The sequence below is a fragment of the Vanacampus margaritifer genome, chromosome 1 (genome assembly GCF_051991255.1).
Source record: "Vanacampus margaritifer isolate UIUO_Vmar chromosome 1, RoL_Vmar_1.0, whole genome shotgun sequence".
Taxonomy (NCBI): Eukaryota; Metazoa; Chordata; class Actinopteri; order Syngnathiformes; family Syngnathidae; genus Vanacampus; species Vanacampus margaritifer.
In genome coordinates, this window is record NC_135432.1 from 39,699,513 (window position 1) to 39,721,938 (window position 22,426).

Genomic DNA, 22,426 nt, shown 5'->3' on the forward strand with positions numbered 1-22,426 from the left:
TCTGAATATCCACACACTTTTCACCGCTTTCCGAGCACTTCAAACAAGTGCTAACTACCGTTCTAACTACATCTGACAAATTTCGGCATCAGTATATTTGGGTTTATAAAGATACCCCCTATCACTCTTTTGAACACAAATTGTTTTAAGAAGAAAAACACTTTATTTCCGTGACCCAAGTCAACTAGCTACACTATTTTCGTCTCGACCAAAACCGGACCAGGTCTCGTGTCACAGCATGCAGTCAGCACTAAGTCAGTGCTGATTGCACACCACTGTAGATGAGGATGCCATACAGATTCATGTCCAAAACCCCGAATGGTCCATTTAAGGTCTCAGTAGGATTACGTGTATGATTACATCTCAGATTAGATGCAGGACTGGGGCAGGATAGGTATAGGAATAAGTGCATAACTACATGCAGGACTAGATGAAGCATTACGTACAAGATTACGTAGGGACTCAAGGCTCGAAAAAAAATGTTTTTTTTTGTTTGTTTTGTTTTGCGGAGTAGTTTTTCAAATCAATGAGTTCATTTGAGAAGCAAATTTCCAAATTTTTGTGGAGCTGTTTATTTTTTTGCGGGTTAAACCCAGTGACCTGAAGCGAGGGTTTTAGTGATGTCCCGATCCGATCATGTGATCGGAAATCAGGCCCAATCACATGGTTGCTGATTCGATTGGAATCGGATATTGTCTCCCGACCAGGATAAATATATGAGGTTATTTTCATAACTTTTTATCAGATCTGGAGTTACACGGTGGCACAGAGCGAGACCCCTCTTTTCCACACATTTAAGCGTGTGGCATGACGTCACTTTGCTACAGTGACACTATTGGCTGAATGCCGTCGAGCGGGAAAAACAAGGAAATAGCTATTTGTTGTGCAGTATGTCTGCTGTGTGAAGGTATTTGGAAGTAGATGATAATAAGTTATTATCATCTTTAATGTGGAAAGCGGAGACATTGCAGTGTGTGCAAAATAAGCATTTTGTGTGAGGGAAAGGTTGCACACTTCTCCGCTACACTTCACTGACAAGCGGTACAATCAGGCGCCCGATACAGTGACTCTAGACGGGCTTTAGGCCCTTCGAATCCAGCTGCGGCGCTCGCCGGGACTCTGCAGTAACGTTGGTCGCCCTTCATGGGGACACCGGCACCTAGCATAGCCTGGTGCAAATCCGGTTCGTCTGTCATGCTTTCCAGGGATACTGGCGCCTAGACTAGCTTGGTGCAAATCCGGAGTCAGTCGTCATCAGGATATGATGAATACATTTTTGCTTGTGTTGGAGGATGCTTTTTCCTCCGCGTGTTTGTTTGATTTCGGGTAGTGAGAATGTTGGTTATCCGAATGCAGGCTGGAAACGATGAACAGTTCCTTCAAAGCTTTTATTTGCAGAATATTCCGGGCACAAATGAGTTACAGACAATGGCTGTAGCAGATCACAAGTGCGAAGTTACAGAGGACTTACAACATTCTTATACTATCAGAAGGGCGGTACCACAAAGTTTCGAGTAAACAGTTCAGCAAGGTTAACTGATGAGCTGACGTGCAGAGATACGCGATATCACTCAAGGACACATCTGGCCACAGAACAGTGCTCAACTGAGGAAATTAGGAAGTTATACAGTCATGACTAAATCTGGGCAGAAGACACACTTCACTTGCTTGCTCAAAGGCAGCTTTTTGTTTGACATGAAGATGGCCCCCACCCCACGCAAAAGTTTAGTTTGTGCTGCTGTTTTGCAGTTATTAGCAATTCTTTTTTAGATTATCTAGAGTTCACCCAGGCCCCATCAACTGGGAAACTGACCCAAGATGGTACCATTCATTTGTGCTGATATGGTTTTATAGATATTACTGTAAACATTTTAGTTTTGTGTGATGACTCACCCAGTCGCCCATCTACTGCAAATGGACCTAAAATGACACTATTCTAGGGCTGGAACGGTTCGGTCCAGCCCTGTTCCGTTCGGTACTTTCACGCAACTCTTTTTTTTCTCCCTTTATGAGCGCTAATCCATTATGGCGCCGTCCATGGTTACGGCCGTGCCTCATGTACGACATATCCTTCCAGCGACGCTGCAGCCAATCATATTGCAGGGGGGCGGGTAGAGCGAGTTCTCGAGTTTCATGACGCTATTGTACGCTCCGATGCTAACAACGTTTAGCGTCTTGAGTGATGGAATAAATCACACAAAGTTATGTTATTCTCTGTATTAATGATTACATTACACATTGATTACACACATTATGTTTTGCTAAGATTGTTTTATTTGCATTGTATTTTGATCAAGCATTTTTACAGGGACATTTAATCATTCACTTTCAAGTACAAATCAAGTTTATTTATATATAAGCAATGGTCAGGCTGACCAGTAAAATTGGTCAGCCGTAGTTATACTTTAAGTTTGTTTAAGATAATACACATGTACACGGACCAGTATAATCGGTCAGTGGATTTTACTCTTTGCAATATGATGATTACAAGGTCATTGTGAACGTTGCTAATGATACGATATTGACTAACGAGAAATCATGAGATGCAGACTTGGGCGGAAAAGGGGAAAACAAACTTTTTGGCACAAAGTAGATTAGGAGTTAATGTTTAGACTCGCTGTTTTTGAATTATTGTATAAATAAGGAGGGCCGCTAGAATAGCTTTGCCGTTCTTTGGGATTGTTCACACAATCCTCTTCTTGCGCAAACAGATTAAAAAGACAGCCCTAAATTAAGAACTTGTACTCTGACTGAATTCTGGAGATAAAAGCAGATCAACTTTGACAGACCTTTTGTCCAGTCATTTTTATCCTCTTTGGGTCCAAAACGAACATGCACCTCTGGTGAGTGAATGAATACTATTGGAATACTAAAAAGATAACTTTTGAACATAAGAGCAAAAAAATGCTAAAATTCCAAGATGAGCCATCGCTGTCAAGTCTTTATGTATCCAACACAAGATTTCTGGTACATGAAATGGACGTCGAAAATCGGTGTGTTCATAACCGAGGTGTTTTGTTTCAAACAGGAGTTTGGTTTAACCCAAGCAGAGGTGGGTAGAGTAGCCAAAAACTGTACTCAAGTAAGAGTAGTATTACTTCAAAATAATATTACTCAAGTAAAAGTAAAAAGTAGTCATAAAAAAAATCACTCAAGAACAAGTAAAAAAGTATTCGCTGAACTGAATACTCAAGTACTGAGTAACTGCTTGAACATGAAGTCCGATGTATTTTTAAAAACAATGTCATCAGACAGGCAAAAACATAAAATTGTGTGGAAATGCTGGCATCTTCAAATCATAAAATAAAAAAAACTTTTTCAGCTTGAACAGTGCAAGCAGTTAGCCCAAGTGTTCGGATATTTTTATTTTAGCCCTCCGAAAAGGCTCAGCAGGACACACAAATTGTTATGGCTTGTGTTTGTCGTTGTTTGTTTTTTAGTGATCATAAGACCACAGATCATAAACCTGGAACAAAACAAATAAAAATAATATCACAACAATATAATGCTAATATCACATGTATCATTATACAAATACATGCACTGTATACATTTTGTTATTTATTGTTGCAATGTATGTTCTATGTTGTTTCATTTGATTTCAAATAACATCTATTTCATCTGGCCCTCTTCTGCCCGTCACTGAATCAAATCAAATTTACCCAAGCTTAACATAGAACTCTTCTTAGTGTAGGTACTGCACGTAATCATCACAAGGTGTGTTTCCATTACCCTCAGTTTTGCGCAAAAGGCAAGTTGCGCAAAAGCAAGCTAGTAATGTAAACACATGATTTTGGAAAAAAAACTCAAATATCGCAAAAAAAAAATTACGCTCTCATGAGGCGGTTTTTGAGACGTGTCCAAATAGAAGTATTTCGCTAAATGGAAACACAAGGTGGAAACACTTTTTGTGCATTCCCTGTAGTCATGTGACCCACGCCCGGTCACGGAGGAAAGGAAGTAGGAAGTACAGCCAATATGCCGGCGTTCAGCGCACGTCCCATATCGTTGCATGAGAACTGGCCGTTGCCCCTGGCAACGAGCGACATACAACGCACGTCGTCGTTGAAATCCATCCGTCTGCACCATAACACGAGTTATAAGCGCACACACCAACACCAAATGGCCGAACCCGTCCGATGATGGGAGGGAGATGTTTTTAAAGTAATATTAACAACTCCGGGCGTCTGTCTTCCGTAAACATCACAAGCACCTCCTACAGAATTGCGAGATTGTGCGACACAGGACATTTTGTGAGAGCATTTCCGCGCAATTCTCATAGTCAGTCAAGTGGAGCACCCACGTGAAAATATGGTAAATCTAATACATGAATGGGGCGGCGGGCAACGACTCTAGTGAGCCCAATGTAGTGGGGTAAGAGTAGTGTTTTTTCTTCACACATCTACTCAAGTAAAAGTAAATGTAACGGAGTAAATGTAACTACATTACTACCCACCTCTGAACCCGAGGTCCAAGGAAAATTGATGATAGCATAGCACACAGCTAACCGACGCTAGTAGGCCTCAAGCACCATAACAAGCACCATTTCCGACTTGCGACGTCGGATTGTTGTATCAATGCCTGGCCTGGAAGGCAAATTGTTGACTGATCTGTAAATCCCCTCAAAATAAAGATGGAAATCTGCAATAAAAACACATCTTGTTTGTTTCGTTTGTAATCAAGTGTGGTGGCCGTGTTTACAACATGAACGAAGAGATGACTATGGTTGCGTACTTTAGGGCATGAGCTGAGCTCATTCACACATCATGTCAACGGAGTAATAACGAGATAAACATTATCAGATATGAATTAAGACACATCTTTGTCTTATGTCCATCAAATAAGACTTATTTAATGATTTAATATTCTAATAGTACAATTGTAGTTTGATCTGAGAGTTGTTTTCCAACCTGTGGAGCCAAGTCACTTATTTTGCATAAGAAAAACAGCGCGGTAAATAAACAAAATAAAAAGGTTTTCATCCTGAAATAATGATCTTGATTCAGTTTAGTCACAAATGTACAGTATTTTGTGTGAAATCTGGGCTTGTATAGTTGAACACAAAGCTATATATTTGCAGGTCTGTTGTATGAATGGCAAAAGACTGATACACACAGGTTGGTTTTACACCTTTTGCTATCCAATTGAAGAGCAGTTATTTGTTATGCCTAACAATATTTAGTGGCAAGCATTTGTTATCACTATATGCCACTGGTATAAATAGAATAATAATTTGAATGACAATACAATAATAATAATAATTAGCGGTGAATAATATACACTGTCACTTTTTACTCCAAGACACAGTTAATTTTTCTTAAACTGCTTACTGAACTGAACGGAAAACTGTGAGCACAAAACCGAAAACCAAACCGAACCGTTTAATTTGTGAACCGTTCCACCCCTACACAATTCGTATACGTGCTGTGTTTGTGCTTGTTTCACGCACGTATATATACTGTATTTTCTTCTTCCTAAAGAAAAACAACAGTAGGTTAGCCCATCAATTGGTGTTAAGTAGTATGTTAATAAACTGCCAACCCACCCGCCCCCCAAAAAAGGCTTTACATTTTTTACTAAGTTTAAACCACTGGTCCACTCAGCATTTAAAAAGTGTCATGTTGGGATAGTTTTGTTTAAAAAATAAATACTTTTTTTTCCCTCAAAGGATCTTTGTGCAGTTTGTCACTTTTTTACTCACGACTGCGACCTCTGGCCCAAAGCGTAACTGCAGCATCTGTCAGGCTCGTTCATGGTGCGCGTGCAAGTACGTGCATGATCTTAAAGTGACAGCCACAGTTGACAAACAAAGACATGACTAACCCTAACCCAAATAAGGTAAGAAAAACTCCGTCCCTCCCCAAAAAAACTGGAGTGTGTGAGTCCGCACATTCTACTATAAAGGGAAAATGAAAGCTGATAGGTGCAGTCAGAGTAAAACAGTCAGGGCTCTTCATACTCATCTGGGCATTGGTGGAGCATGCATGATGGAGAAAAAGCTTTAATATTACCTTTTTAAAATGATACAATGCCAAGTTGTCGGATCTGGCCTCAGAATCGGCCGATCTTTTTCTTCTTCTTCTTCTTTTTTGACTTTGTGAGGAGGCAAATAGACAATACAGTGATCCTCACTACTTCACGGCTCACTCTCGTTTAGCAACTCCGCAATAAGAACTCATTAAGGTGACGGATATTAGCGGTTATTGAAGGAGATCAAGCCTGCAAGCATGTCCACTGTGTCCTGTGAATAATTAAAAGCGATTGGCACAATATTTTGTATTTTTGGATGATGTGATATGAGTTTCTATGAAGTCGAAAAATATTGTGAGGGCCATTTTTTATAGGCTGAAGTGGACAAGAGTAGGAATGTGCATATGAATTTTGGTGGCGATTGATCATAGTTTTCAGACATTGACTGACGCTAAAATTTTGTAACTATGGCTACATTCACACTGCAGGCAAATAAGACCCAAATCGTAAATGTCAGTGTGAATGGCTTAATTATTTTTTCTGATCCGACCTGGATCACTTTCATATGTGGTCCCAGATCTGATACGTATACTGTCATGTTTTGGTTTTGTGGGGTTGGGCTTTTGTTTAGTTTTGGGTGTTTGTTTGTGTCCTTTGCCTGTGTCATCTGTGCTTGTGTCCGAATTCACAAGACTGGGTCCTCAGATATCACTCCCGACGCGACTCAACAGCACGTAACGGACTTATACTGTATATGAATGGGTTGTCAATAAGGCTTGTCAGTAGCACAATGACCGACAATCAGTCCGTGCGTGCTGTCGAGTCGCGCTGGGAGTGACATCATGCAACCGACAAATTCAGCCTTCCGAGGACCCAGCCTTGTGAATTTAGACACAGGTTGTGTTTTGTTATTTTGTCCCTGTGTACATCCAAGCTTTATGTGATCCACCTGTGTTTGCCTGACCTTCCTCTTGTGTTAACCAATCAGTGCCCCCTGCAACTTGTGTCTTGCACAGGTGTCTCGTCATGTCAATTAGCGTTGGTGTATAAGGCTACGTTCACACTGCAGGGCGTGATGCCCAATTCGGATTTGTTGATAAATACGATCTTTTTATGGACTCGTTCAGATTACAAAAACAAATGCGACATCTAATGTGAACGCAACACGGCCGTGTTGCGATTCGCATGTGCAAAGAGGACAAGGTGAGTGACGTACACCCAAAACAATGTCACGTTGCAGTGTTCACGGAAGTAAATATTGTCCTGACTCGCAACTTTTTACCAAGCTTCAGCCAAGCCGCCTAGGCAAGCAAATTTATCAGTGTCATATGCAAATTTAGCTGTGCCAACGTACGCTACAGAACGGTGGACTGGTGGACTCATTTCACGGACGTGTTAGGAGTGTGATTCATGTGTCTTGTCTGCATACATTATGCAAATTCAGTTGTGCGAACGCCCGTGCTCCTGGTTGGTGGACTGTTTTCACGCTCGCTCCTATATTTGGGGGAAATGAGGGGACACTCCTCGACGACCTAATTTAATTGAGAAGTCTATTGAAGATGACATTGCGTCATCGCCATTCGCGATGAACCGTCTGCAGGGCTGAATTTCTATCGCCACAAATGTCAACTTTATGCTTCATGTTTCAAATGTGATTAAATTAAAGACAAATAAAAAAATAACACTTTTACTCAAAACATCTTTGTATATATTCACAGATGTGTCAGTAGTCTCCCTTCCAAGCACTCTCTCCCACCCGCACAGAGCGCATATCAGGCTTTTGATGATGTATGAATCGGATGCGTGCGGATGAGCGCTCACAGTGCAGACACATCGCATACATATCTGATTTATATCCACATACGAAAGAGGCCCAGGTCCCTTGTGAAAAAAATCGGAATTGCACTGTTCACACTGCATGAAAAAAATCTGATATTTGTGAAAAAAATCGGAATTGTACTGTTCACACTGCATGAAAAAAATCAGATACGTAAAAAAATTGGAATTGAGCAACAGTGTGAACAAAGCCTAATAGACGCTCAATGTTTTTAGATGACTTCATAGCTTTCCCCAGACAGATGTGCTGTCACTACCCACTTTCTGAGGTCCCCTGAGATTTCGCTTCTTCTCAACATGACTGACCTGTATGGGTTCACCTGCGTAAGACTAAAGTGATGTGGTTTTGTCCCTGTTTCTGTCAGTGATGCACAATTTCTTTGCTAAACTTCTCATTTCATTGGTCCATTTCAGTGGTTAGTTTAGCTACCAATTTGTCCTACCTGATCCTACTTGACAGATTGTTTTAAGCAATGCAGCTCAGGGTTCACTTACTTTTGCACCTACTTGAATTGACTAAAAACTCTTTTTAATTAAGTTTTGACTACACAATTGATTGAAAAAAGAACAATGCATTGAATTGATAAACCTACAACTGTAATGGTTCAGATTGAACAACAAAATCAGGTTGAAACAATTGGAAAGTCCAAATTGCTCAAGAGGTTCACAAACTTTTGAGCAGCACTGTATATGGGAAGTTATTGACTTTACAAGATTATCTTTTTTTTTTTTCTGGGGAGCTCAGTATTGTTCATTCAGTAATTTTACCAATTTAACATGTCATCATCATTGCTCTCCTTTTTTTAAATTTTATTTTATATATGTTTTTTGTATGTGGGTGTTTATGTGTATGTGTGTGTGTGCGTGCGTGCGAGTGTGTGTGTATTCATTAGTTCACCTAAAACCTATTTAAAAAAAATCTCATACCGTTCACCTAAACCGAACACTTCCAGCCAGAGTCGTGAGGCCGTCAGGAAACCCGAGGAAGGACCAAAGAAAAGAAAAGAAAGTGAAATCCAGCACCGACCAGACACCACCCACCAGGCCACCAACCAGAGTCCTTCACCAACCCCAGAGACATCTAAATTTCAACAAATCAGGGAGACCTCAAGAGACCAAAGGAGAGACTGAGGAAAGGAAGGAAGGACAGACGAAGCGGAGTGAGATCCACAGACACCAGCCTCCACCGATTCAATGGCCTGAGCAAGATTGTGTCTGAGTTTCGTGGTGTGGTGGATCTGGCATGCATGAAAATCTCCACCAAAGAGAGGAGCCGTCGACCCCCGCCAGGACAAAGCAAGCGCAACACCTCAGGGCCCCCCAGGACGCGGCAGCGCCAAAGGACGACCCCCGGGCCCCGCAGGGGCCACCAGCCGGAGAGCAAGCCCAGGAGCAGGAGCGCCCCCCACCACAACGCGGCCCGCGCCCCCAACCCAACGCTGCAGGACGGGGCACTGCAGGCCCGCCAGGGAGAGCCCCACAATGCAGCATCCCCCAAGAGACCCAGGGAACGGCCAAGACGTAGCCGCCACCCAGCAGCCAACAGAGGGGCAGACCCACCCACGCCCAGCCAGGGGGGAACAGCACCTATAGAATTAACCCCCTGGCATGCAGTGAATCCGAATGTTAACCCTTAGTGCCCATTGGAGGTGAATCTGCTCGATCCTGTTGGCAGCAACTGGGTTCCTGACTATAAAAACACAACCATTAGTTACAAATTGCCAAATACAGAAACATCAATGTAAGTTATCACGATGTGGTGGCTCTCGCTAACAGGCAGAATTAAGTAAGCAGAATTAGGTTAAAATATTCCATATTTCTATAAATTTTGATATTTGGTTTTTATTTGAGGCAGATATTTTTTCCATTAAAATGTGATTTATGAGGAGGTTAGACCATTGGTCGATATTCAGAGTTTGTTTATTTTTCCAGTTAACAAGAATTGTTTTTTTTGCGATAGTAAGGGCTACAAGTGTAGATTGAAATTGTTTATCTTTATAAGATTATCTTAATGGTTGTCATTTGATTGATACAATTACAGAGAAGAAAACAAGATTTTTTTTATACAATAGAGCAAAAACTTTTGTTATGGTTACATAAATACCCGAATGCTTTACTATTAATTTTCAGTAATTTTAATATTGCTCTTGATAGTACTTTGGCAGCACGGTGGCTGACTGGTTAGCACGTCCGCCTCCCAGTGCAGAGGACGTGAGATCGAGTCCGGGCTTCGGCCTTCCTGGGTGGAGTTTGCATGTTCTCCCCGTGCTTGCGTGGGTTTTCACCGGGTACTCCGGTTTCCTCCCACATTCCAAAAACATGCATGGCAGGTTAATTGAACACTCCAAATTGTCCCTAGGTGTGAATGTGAGTGTGGTTGTTCGTCTCTGTGTGCCCTGCGATTGGCTGGCAACCAGTTCAGGGTGTACCCCGCCTACTGCCCGAAGCCAGCTGGGATAGGCTCCAGCACCCCCGCGACCCTAGTGAGGAAAAGCGGCCAAGAAAATGGATGGATGGATGGATAGTACTTTGGCTCAATGGCCTCCAAGGCAAAACAAAAATTGGGATTGTTATTTAAAGCTTTTGATGCAAAGATTTGACCTAATTGATATTTGGAGAGGGAAATTCCCAACTGAGAAAGTATTTACATGGTCTAACAAACCAGGCACTTTGCAGTCCAGGATTGACTACTGGTTGGTGTCCAGAAGTCTTCGAGAGAACACTACGACATAAATTCTGGCCACTCCTTTAACTGATTATAAAGCTGTACATGTCCGCATTTCTTTATTTCCTTCCGCTTGCCATATTCCCTCGTATTGGAAGATAAATAGTGCTATTTTGACTTATGTAGAGGTGAGAGTCTAAATTAAGACTAATTCAGAAATATTGGAATGAGGTCCAAACAAATAACACTATCCGACAACTTAAAATTGACAATGTTCTTTGAGATGATCCTAGACGAATTGCTACATATTGTTCTGAATTTTTTATTGTTCTGAAAGTTGTTTATAAGCTCTCAGCATTGTAATAGGAATGCATCTGACTTTTAAGATTTGATTGAGGTGAATAGCATTGATGTCACAGATAGAGAGATGTGTGATGCTCCTTTGACTCTTCTAGAAATTATGGAAGCCATCAACAGCCTTAAACCAAATACATCTCCTGGGGACGATTGAATAGTTTCAGAATTCTATAAAATATTTGCCGAGCAGTTGACCCCCTCTTTGTTAAAAGTGTTCACAGAAAGTATTAATAATGGGTCGCTCCCTCCTACATTAACACAAGGTCTAATTACGCTTATTCCTACACCAAAAAAATATGTGTTTTTACTTTATAATTGGCGTCTGTTTTATCTTTACAAAAAAGATTATAAGATATTAGCAATTGCGCTTGCCAAACTACTTAAATTAGTTTTGAATGCGATCATAGACGAATCTCAGTCCGGGTTTATGGATAAATAGGAATATAGCTAATAATATTAGGCTGTATTAGATCTTTTTTTATTATTCTGAATTGATTAATGACAATAGTTATATCCTATTTCTGAATTTTTATAAAGCGCACGAGTTAATATGTAATTCTTTAGAAAAATTTGTTTTTTTTTTGTTTTTTTTCGCAGAGCTATTGGCGCACCCTGTATGCTAAAAATAACAGCTCAAGTTGAGCACTGGTACCACTCCTCGTTTTGACATTAAACGGGGAATCCCTCAAGGATGTCTGATTTCTCTTTACCTCTTCCTCATTACGCAACTTCCTTCCCGCCATAAAAACAATCGCAAAATCTGTGCTCTTTTCCAGTCTGATATTGTGTCTGTATCACCTGTAATATCATTCTGGAACTGTCGTGTAAAGAATTTGTTGGAAAAAAATTTGAACCCTGTCTCAAAAATTCTTCTTAGTGCACAAGGTGAAGGAAGTGCCTTTCAAAATGATTCATTGTTATGTTGTGAAATCCTTTTTTGTTAAATTTGGTTATGATATGGATCTGAACTGCTCCTTCTATGGCTCCTAATCAGTGACTCTTGTGCATCTGTTTAGGAAATGTACTTATGCTTGCAAGCTATAGCAAGACGTTTGCAAATTTATTTTGGACAATATCTTTTGTAATTTTGAGCTTTTCCTACCGAATGTTTTAATTAATTTATTTATTTTTTAACTATGACAATTAATTTGAAAAATAATATTATTTGATTAATATTTTAACATATCTTGCTAAGTTTTATATTCATAAGTGTAAATTTTTAAAGTCCAAACCAATTTTTTTTACAGTCCATCTCTACTTCCAAAAATAAGAAGGCTCTCAAGACCTAAATATTGTGTTCTCATTTTAGTGTTTTTAATATTTCTTAGTTTAAGAAGTTTAAGTTTTTAAATTATTACTTCCCCTTTCCTTTACTGTTGTTGCGAGATTGTTGTGAATGATTTGTATGTTTACTGTGATGATGATTATTGTTTGCTTAATGTTTGCCATGTTTTGGCTTTTGACTTCTATTTGTTAAATAAAGCCATAAAAAAGTGTATGTATGGTCCAACATATGTTTTGACATGAGTTTATAAGTCCATCGTCGGGGCTCATCTTTTATCATCTCATATCTACAAGAGCGATGCGGGAGGAGGTACAAATAATATTTTGGTTAAATGAGGTGATCCTTTTCGATCTCCCCATTTCGCGGAGACATCTACTAACGGTGACGTCACGTTATTGCCGTGCAAAATAAATGTATTGTCAGCGTGACTAAATTACTAATATCACCACAAATGTCAACTTTATACTTCATGTTTCAAGGATTAAATTAAATTCAAATAGAAAGTCACATCTGTTACTTGAAACAACTTTGACAATTCACGTACGTCTCCTGAGTAGTCGCCCCGCCCACGTGGAGCGCATGTTGGACTTTTTGATGATGTCGAGGTCAGACCTAGCCATTAATGCTGAGGTCGCATTGCAAAAATTTGTATATGTCAGGGAGTGTGGGGGTTGAGGACCCGAACGCAGCGAAGCAGAGATGAGGAGGCAGGTGCGAAGTCCAAAAGAAAAGGTTTCTTTTATTTAGACAAAAACGAGGACGCAAACTAGGCACAGGTCAAAAGAACAAAACAACAAAGTCCAAATTCAGAGCATGACATGACGTGGGGAAAAAACAAGGCAATACATAGACTGACAGCAGCAACAGCAACAAACAAACAGCTACGAACAAACAATGGACCAACAAGAACCGAACAAAAGACAGGTGACTAAGGTTGTATTTACACTACAACTCAATTCAGATTTTTTCACAAGTATCTGATTTTTTTCATACAGTGTAAACGGTAAGATTTAGATTTTTTTCACACCTGACCTGGGCCTCTTTCGTATGTGGATATAAATCGGATATGTATGTGATGCGTCTGCACTGTCAACGCTAATCATCGCATCAACGCATGCATCCGATTCATAAGTCACCAAAAGCCTGATATACACTCTGCACGGGTGGGAGAGAGAGCTTGGAAGGGAGACTACTGACACGTCTGTGAATATATATACAAAGCTGTTTTGAGTAACAGTGTTACATTTTTATTTGTCTTTAATTTAATCACACTTGAAACATGAAGCATTTGTGGCGATAGTAGAAATTCAGCCCTGCATACGGTTCTTCACGAACGGCGATGACGCGACGTCATCTTCAGTAGACTTCTCAATTAAATGAGGAGGTTGAGGAGTGTCCCCTCATTTTCCCCAAATATTTCTATTACCTCTTCCAACCTCGCTACTCTGGCGACATGAGATGAAACAATAAGTCAGACGGATTCCTGTTGCTGCTTGTAAACACCACATTCTAAACTTATGCAGAAGAAGCTGAGGACCGTAGCCAACCAGGAGCGAGCGTGAAAACAGTCCACCAACCAGGAGCGTGGACGTTCGCACAGCTGAATTTGCATTATGTATGCAGACAAGACACATGAATCAAACTCCTGACACGTCCGCAAAACGAGTCCACCGGTCCAACAACCTGTAGCGTGCGTTGACACAGCTAAATTTGCATATGGCACAGATAAAAGTCGCTTGCCTTGGCGGCTTGGCTGGAGCTTGGTAAAACGTTGCGAGTCGGGACAATATTTACTTTCGTGAACACTGCAACTTGAAGTCGCTGTTTTGGGTGTATGCCACTCACCGTGTGCTCTTTGTGCATCACGAGCATGTTGCGTTCACATTAGATGTCGCATTTGTTTTTGTAATGTGGACAAGTCCATAAAAAGATCGAATTTAACATCAAATCTAAATTGGTCATGAACGGCCTTGTCTAATTCTAAATTCTAAAATTCACCCATCTATAACAGGTCCATATTTTAGCCGGAATCTAAACAATACAATTTACAATTTAATCAAGTAAATATTGAATATTAAAAAAAAAGATAAATGTTCAGGTTTCGGAGTTAGCTTTTTATTTATTTTATGCTTACTACCCTTTAAAAAAAATCTAATACATTATGGCTTGTACATCAGCAGTTTAAGATGCTAATAATTTTTTGCACTTAATTCTTCTTTTCCTTTCGTTTTTTCTCTTCAGGGGTCGCCACAGTGAATCAGTTGCCTCCATCTAACCCTGTCCTCTGCATCCCCTGCTCTCACACCAACTACCTTCATGTCCTCTTTAACTACATCCATAAACCTCCTCTTTGGCCTTCCTCTAGACCTCCTGCCTGGCGTTTGGAAACTCAGCATCCTTCTGCCAATATACTCACTATCTCTCTGGACATGTCAACCATTTCAGTCTGGCCACTCTGACTTTATCGCCAAAGCCTCTAACATGTGCTGTCCCTCTGATGTACTCATTCCTGATTCTATCCAACTTGTCCACTCCCAGCGTGAACCTCAGTATCTTCATCTCTGCCACCTCCAGCTCTGCCTCCTGTCTTTTCCTCAGTGGCACTGTCTACAGACCAAACAACATATCACTGGTCTCACCACAGTTTTATAAACCTTTCCTTTCAATTTAGCTGAAACTCTTTTATCACACTTCAAACCTGACACTTTTCTCCACCCGTTCCAGCCTGCCTGCACACGCTTCATCACTTCTTTTCCACACTCTCCATTGCTCTGGACTGTTGACCCTAAATACGTAAACTCCTCCACCTTCTTGGTCTCTTCTCCCTGCAACCTCACTTTTTCACTTGGGTCCCTCCCATTCACACACAGATACTCCGTCTTGCTATGGCTAACCTTCATTCCCCTCCTTTCCAGGGCAAACCTCCACGCTTCTAGCTTCTTCTCCACATGTTCCCTGTTCTCACTACAGATCACAATGTCATCAGCAAACATCATAGTCCATGGAGATTCCTGTCTAACCTCGTCTGTCATCCTGTCCATTACCATAGTGAACAAGAAGGGGCTCAGAGCTGATCTTTGATGTAGTCCCACTTCCACTTTGAACTCCTCTGTCACACCGACAGCACACATCACCACTGTCTTACAGTCCTCATACATGTCCTGCACCACTTGAACATAATTCTCTGTCACTCCAGACTAACTCATACAAAACCGCAATTCCTCTCTGGACACCCTGTCATAAGCTTTCTCCAGATCTACAAAGACACAGTGTAGCTCCTTTTGACCTTCTCTGTACTTCTCTATCAACATTCTGAAAGCAACTACATCTGTGGTTCTCTTTTTTTGGCATGAAATCATACTGCTGCTCACAAATGTTCACCTCTGCCCTCAGTCTAGCTTCAACTACTCTTTCACATAGCTTCATTGTGCGTCTCATCAGCTTTATTCCTCTGTAGTTGCCACAACTCTGCACGTCTCCCTTGTTCTTAAAAATGGGCACCAGCCCACTTCTCCATTCCTCAGGCATCTTCTCACGATCTAAGATCCTGTTGAACAACCCAGTCAGAAAATCTACTGCTACCTCTCCTAGACACTCCCATACCTCCACAGGTATATCATCAGGCCTGAGTGCCTTTTCTTCATCCTCTTCAATGCCCTTCTCACTTCATCCTTACTAATCTTTGCTACTTCCTGGTCCACAACAGTCACCTCTTCTATTATTTGCTCTCTCTCATTTTCCTCATTCATCAACTCTTTAAAGTACTCTTTCCATCTTCCCATCACACTACTGGCATCTGTCAACACACTTCCATCCCTAGCCTTTATTACCATAACCTGATGCACGTCCATCCCATCTCTGTTTCTTTGCCTTGCCAACCTGTATAGACTGTCCAACCTAGCAAACAAGTCATCGTAAGCCCCTTGTTTGGCCTTTGCCACTACTTTTACCTTACGCTGCATTTCCCTGTACTCCTGTCTACTTTCCTTAATCCTCTCAGTGTCCCACTTCTTCTTAGCTAACTTCTTTCTCTGGATCCACTTCTGCACTTCCTCATTCTCCACCAAGTCTCCTTATCTCCTTCCCATCCAGATGACACAAGGACTGTCCTACCTGTCTCCTTGATCACATTTGCGGTAGTTGTCCACTCATCTGGAAACACCTCCTGACCATCCAGAGCATGTCTTAATTCCCTCCAGAAAGTCATACAACACTCTTCCTTTTTCAGTTTCCACCATTTCGTCCTCTGTTCTGCCTTTGCTGTCTTTGTCTTCCTCACCACCAGAGTCATCCTACACACTACCATCCTATGCTGTCTGGCTACATTCACCTACCACTACTTTGCAGTCGCTGATCTCCTTCAGATTACACCGTCTACACAAGATGTATCCTACCTGTGTACTCCTACCTCCACTGTTGTAGGTCACCCTATGTTCCTGCCTCATCTGGAAGAAAGTATTCATTTGTACTTAATTAATATACTATGTATATTATATGTGTATTAATATTAAAACTATGAGGCGGCACTGTGGCTGACTGGTTAGCACATCCGTCTCCCAATGCAGAGGATGTGAGATTGAGTCCGTGCTTCGGCCATCCTGGTGGAGTTTGCATTTTCTCCCTGTGCCCGTGTTGGTTTTCTCCAGGTACTCTGGTTTCCTCCCACATTCCAAAGATGATGACAGGTGGATTGAACATTCTGAATTGTCCCTAGGTGTGCTTGTGAGTGTGGATGGTTGTTCATCTCTGTATGCCCTGTGATTGGCTGACAACCAGTTTAGGGTGTACCCCGCCTACTGCCAGAAGCTAGCTGGCATAGGCTCCAGAACCCCCGCGACCCTTGTGAGGATTAAGCGATTAAGGCAATAGAAAGGTATTGGGTATTATTTCCTTTGCCACAAAAGAGGTAACGCTTAATAACTCGCGTGTTCATGCTTCAGTAAATCCTAAATTTCCAACTAGTGTTGACAAGAAATGTTTTGCTTTTTTTTTTTTTACAATTTTATATGCTACGCATAGCCCGTTTAACAGGTACAGTTCAAAATTTGTCAGAAAAGCCTTAAGATGTTGATCATGACCCACAGTCTCTTGGAGCCATATGCTAAAATGAACAGGAAGTGAGATAGATTTTTGAATGTCCAATTTTTGCAAATTTACAGGGGGCATTTTTTTGCCCACTTCTCATCATCCGATTTACTTCAAAATTTGCCTGGACCATGTCAAGACCTGGATCAACAACACGTGAAAAAAATCATTATTTTTCAAAATACTTTATGGCAGGGACAGGGAATTAAATTCTTCCTTCGCCATGAAAGAGGAAATGCTTCATAACTCACGTGTACATGCTCCAGAAAATCGCAAATTTCAAATGTATGTCACAATCTAAAAGTACCTATATAACAGTATACAGTTATAAATATATCGCCACCTAGTGGTGACAAGAATTGTTTTGTTTTGTTTTTTTACATTTTTATATGCTCCACCGAGCCCGTTCAACAGATCTAGTTCAAAATTTGTCAAAAAAAGCCTTAAAATGTTGACCATGCTTCAAAATGACTATTGTGGCTTTTCAGTAAAGGGAGTGGCCATTACATTGCCGCAGATTATGATGATCGACCTTGACAATAAATGCTGCTTTAACTTGACCCAAATGATCTTATCTTCTGAAAAGTGCACATATTTGATGACAGTGTAGGCCTTAAGACATCTATGAACTATTTTTCATCATAGCGGTAGTACCACCTATTCGTAGAAGAAAGTACGTATTTTCTTTTATGTTAACGGGTTAATCATATCAACCTCATATTTGCTCATTGATGTTTTTCTTCTAGCAGGTTGATCAAATCATCCTCATATTTGCTCAGAATTGTGTTCAGACCTTTATGGTAATGAAACACAAACTGTGGAATTTTTCATGGCAACTCATTGTCAAACACAATTAAAGGATGCTGATTTTTGAGGGTCTTATCATTCACGAAAACACATTGAGCTTTAAAAAAATCAATATGTTAAGGTTTATTGTTCCATTAAAAAAATAATAATAATTCCAATGTGCCTGTTCTGTTTGTGATTTAAAGGTAAGGTTTTTTTTAAGTAGTAGTTTAAAATAAGTAAGTAATTGTATAAATAGTTAAGAATATTATTTTACTACATAACTCTTGATTTCATTGTAAAACAAAAACAAAAAAACGTAGTAGTTCGCAACAGGAAGTGACGTCATCGAACACGAAATTGCATTGGCGGAAACAGGAAGTTTAGGAGATAGATCGTCGGTAAGAAAAACGTGAGAGAGAGAAAGTCCAATCCAGCACAATACACATACAGTACATATACAGACGCTCCCCACCTTACGAACAAGTTACGTTCCGGACGATCGTTCGTAAGGTGAATTTGTTCGTAAGTTGCTTCAGTGCCATATTTTGTATTATAATTTATGTTTAAAGCCTATATAAGTATATTGAAGGTTTATATAAGTATGTTTAAGGCTTGTACAAGTAACCTGCATTGGTTTGTACTGAAAAAAACTTTTAATAAAATGGAGAGAATACGTACAGTACTGTACTACGTATGTTAGAGAGAGAGAGCGAAAGACACACACACAGTATGTACATGTACGTAATAAGATAAATAAAATGAAGTTTAACTTACTTTTGGAAGATGTACTCGATGCTTAAGGAGATGAAGGAGGAGGAGGAAGAGGAGGATTTTATATCATGAGAGATTCTTCGTCGTCGCTGGAATGGTCTTCAAAAGTTATTTCCTGCTTCATGGGGACCGGCGTTTCTTCCTCCTCCTCCTCGCCACGTTGCTCAGCCTCCAATGAGCTCTCACAGCGGCAATCGTCGGTATTAGCGGCGGAAAGAAGCACTACGCGCAATACAAAATCTAACTTACAGCATTTCTTTCCGAACATTTTTCGACATACTGTACGCGCAGAAATGTTCGTATGTACCGTTGTTTGTAACTCGAATGTTCGTAAGTAGGGGAGCGTCTGTAATGTCTTTGGTAGCATCATGGGTATGTATAATTTTGTATTGTTGTTCATACACATTTCTGTGGCATTATTATTTGAATATATGTTTATTAGGTGATCTTTGTATAAGCGTTTAACTTTATGCTAGCACTTGCTAATTGCGTTAGCCTAATGTCATTACTGTAGTGGTTGAGGTAATGTTTAATTGTTTAGTCCATTTGTGAATAAGTAATTCATATAATCTGTACATTTTAGATCCTCCGTAATTTTGGATCGCGGTTTCCCTTGCCCAAGCGCTGGTCACCGGGGCCCCCCTCAGGAGACAGGCCTGTAGGCGGGACTCGAAGGCGCGCGTCTGGTGGCCGGGCCTATACCCATGGGGCCCGGCAGAGCCCGAAAAAGCAACGTGGGTCCCCCTTCCCATGGGCTCACCACCTGTGAGAGGGGCCAAAGGGGTCGGGTGCACAGTGAGCTGGTTGGCAGCCAATGGTGGGGACCTTGGCGGTCCGACCCCCGGCTACAAAAGCTAGCTCTGGGGGACATGGAATGGCACCTCGCTGGCAGGCAAGGAGCCCAAGCTGGTGTGTGAGGCCGAGAAGTTCCAACTAGATATAGTCGGACTCACCTCCACACACAGATTGGGTTCTGGTACCAATCCTCTCGAGAGGGGTGGATTCTCTTCCACTCTGGAGCATACTTATTGACCCCCGGATAGGCGCTTTTATGTTGGGGTTTAACCCGGTGGACAAGAGGGTAGCCCCGCTGTGCCTTCGGGTGGGGAGACGGGTCCTGACTGTTGTTTGTGCTTATGCACCAAACAGCAGCTCAGAGTACCCATCCTTTCTGGAGTCCTTGGAGGGTGTGCTGGAGAGGGCTCCCTCTGGGGACTCCCTCGTTCTGCTAGGGGACTTCAACACTCACGTGGGCAATGACAGTGAGACCTGGGGGAGCATGATTGCGAGGAACGGCCCCCCCCCCAATCAGAACCCGTGGTGTTTTGTTATTGGACTTCTGTGCTGGTCACGAATTGTCCATAACAAACACCATGTTCTAACATATGTGCACTTGGCACCAGCACACCCTAGGCCGCAGTTCAATGATCGACTTTGTAGTTGTGTCCTCTAATTTGCGCCCACATGTGTTGGACACTTGGATGAAGAGAGGGGCGGGGCTGTCAACTGATCACCACCTGGTGGTGTATTGAGACCGACGGCGGGGGTTAGATGCTGGTCCGACCTGGCAGACCGAAACGTACGTATTGTGAGGGTCTGCTCGGAACGTCTGGCAGAATCCCCTGTCAGAAAGACTTTCAACACCCACCTCCAGCAGAACCCCTCCCTTGTCCCAGTGGAGGCGGGGGACATTGAGTCCGAGTGGACCATGTTCCGCGCCGAAAGGTGGTTGGTGCCTGTCGTGGCAGCAATCCTCCAACCCGTAAGGGATGCCGTCAAGCTGAAGGAGGAGTCCTATCGGGCTTTTTTGGCCTGCGGGACTCAAGAAGGGCAGCTACCTGCCGGCAGGTACCTGCTGGCCAAGCGGAATGCAGCTTTGGCGGTCGCTGAGGCAAAAACTCGGACAAGGGAGGAGTTCGGTGAAGCCATGGAAAATGACTTCCGGACGGCTTCGAAGAAATTCTTGTCCACCATCCGGCATCTCAGGAGAGGATCACCACCTGGTGGTGTGTTGGCTCCGATGGCGGGGTTAAGATGCTGGTCCGACCTGGCAGATCCAAACGTATTGTGATGGTTTGCTGACAACGTCTGGCAGAAAGTTTCGATACCCATCTCCGGCAGAGCTTCTCCCTTGTACGAGGGAGGCGGGGGACATTAAGTCCAAGTGGACCATGTTCCACGCCTCCATTATTGAGGCGGCTGATCGGAGCTGTGGCCGTAAGGTGGTTGGTGCCTGTCGTGGTGGCAATCCTCGAACCCGCTGGTGGACACTTGCGGTAAGGGATGCCGTCAAGCTGAAGGAGGAGTCCTATCGAGCTTTTTTGGCCTGCGGGACTCAAGAAGGGCAGCTACCTGCCGGCAGGTCCCTGCTGGCCAAGCAGAATGCAGCTTTGGCGGTCGCTGAGGCAAAAACTCGGACAAGGGAGGAGTTCGGTGAAGCCATGGAAAATGACTTCCGGACGGCTTCGAAGAAATTCTGGTCCACCATCCGGCGTCTCAGGAGAGGAAAGCAGTGCACCATTAACACTGTGTATAGTGGAGATGGGTGCTACTGACCTTAACTTCGGACGTCGTGAATCGGTGGGGAGAATACTTCAAAGACCTCTGTCGGGAAGTCAAATCTTGGATTCAGGAAGAACAGTGTGGTTTTCTCCCCGGCTGTGGAACAGTGGACCAGCTCTACACCCTAGGCAGGATCCTCAAGGGTGCATGGGAGTTCGCCCAACCAGTCCACATGTGCTTTGTGGACTTGGAGAAGGTGTTTGACCGTGTCCGTCAGGGAGTTCTGTGGGGGGTGCTTCGGGAGTACGGAGTACCGAGCCCCCTGATACGGGCTTTTCGGTCCCTGTACGACGGATGTCAGAGTTTGTTCCGCATTGCCGTACAGGAAGTACCGGCAGTAAGGCAAATTAGTTCCCAGTGAGGGTTGTACTCCGCCAAGGTTGCCCTCAGTCACCGATTCTGTTAATAACTTTTACGGACAGAATTTCTAGGCGCAGCCAAGGCGTTGAGGAGGTCCGGTTTGGTGGCCTCAACATTGCATCTCTGCTTTTTGCAGATGATGTGGTGCCGTTGGCTTCTTCAAGCCGTGATCTTCAACACTCACTAGAGCAGTTCCCAGCCAAGTGTGAAGCGGTTGTGACGAAGAGCACCACCTCCAAATCCGAGACCAAGATCCTAAGTTGGAAATGGGTGGCGTGCCCTCTCCAGAGATCCTGCCCCAAGTGGAGGAGTTCAAGTATCTTGGGGTCGTGTTCACGAGTGAGGGTAGGTTGGAGCGGGAGATCAACAGCTTCGGTGCAGCGTCTGCAGTGATTTAGACTCTGTATCAGTCCGTTGTGGTGAAGAAGGAGCTGAGTTAGAAAGGCAAAGCTCTCGATTTACCAGTCGATCTACGTTCCTACCCTCACCTATGGTCACGAGCTGTGGGTCGTGACCGAAAGAATAAGATTAGGATACAAGCGGCCGAAATGAGTTTCCTCTGCAGGGTGTCCGGGCCTCCTGGACGCCTCCCTGGAAAGGTGTTCCGGGCATGTCCCACCGATGAGAGGTCCCAAGGACGACCTAGGACACGCTGAAGAGACTATGTCTCTTGGCTGGCCTGGGAACACCTTGTGATCCCATCAGAGGAGCTGGTTGAAGTGGCTGGGGAGAGGGAAGTCTGGGCT

General features: G+C 42.7%; 1 protein-coding gene across 2 annotated transcripts in view; it reads right to left on the reverse strand.

Annotated features, from left to right (window-relative positions):
- Positions 1 to 22,426, reverse strand: part of LOC144040693 (uncharacterized) — an 88,471-nt gene that overhangs the window by 50,285 nt on the left and 15,760 nt on the right. The gene's annotated exons all lie outside the window — the stretch shown is intronic.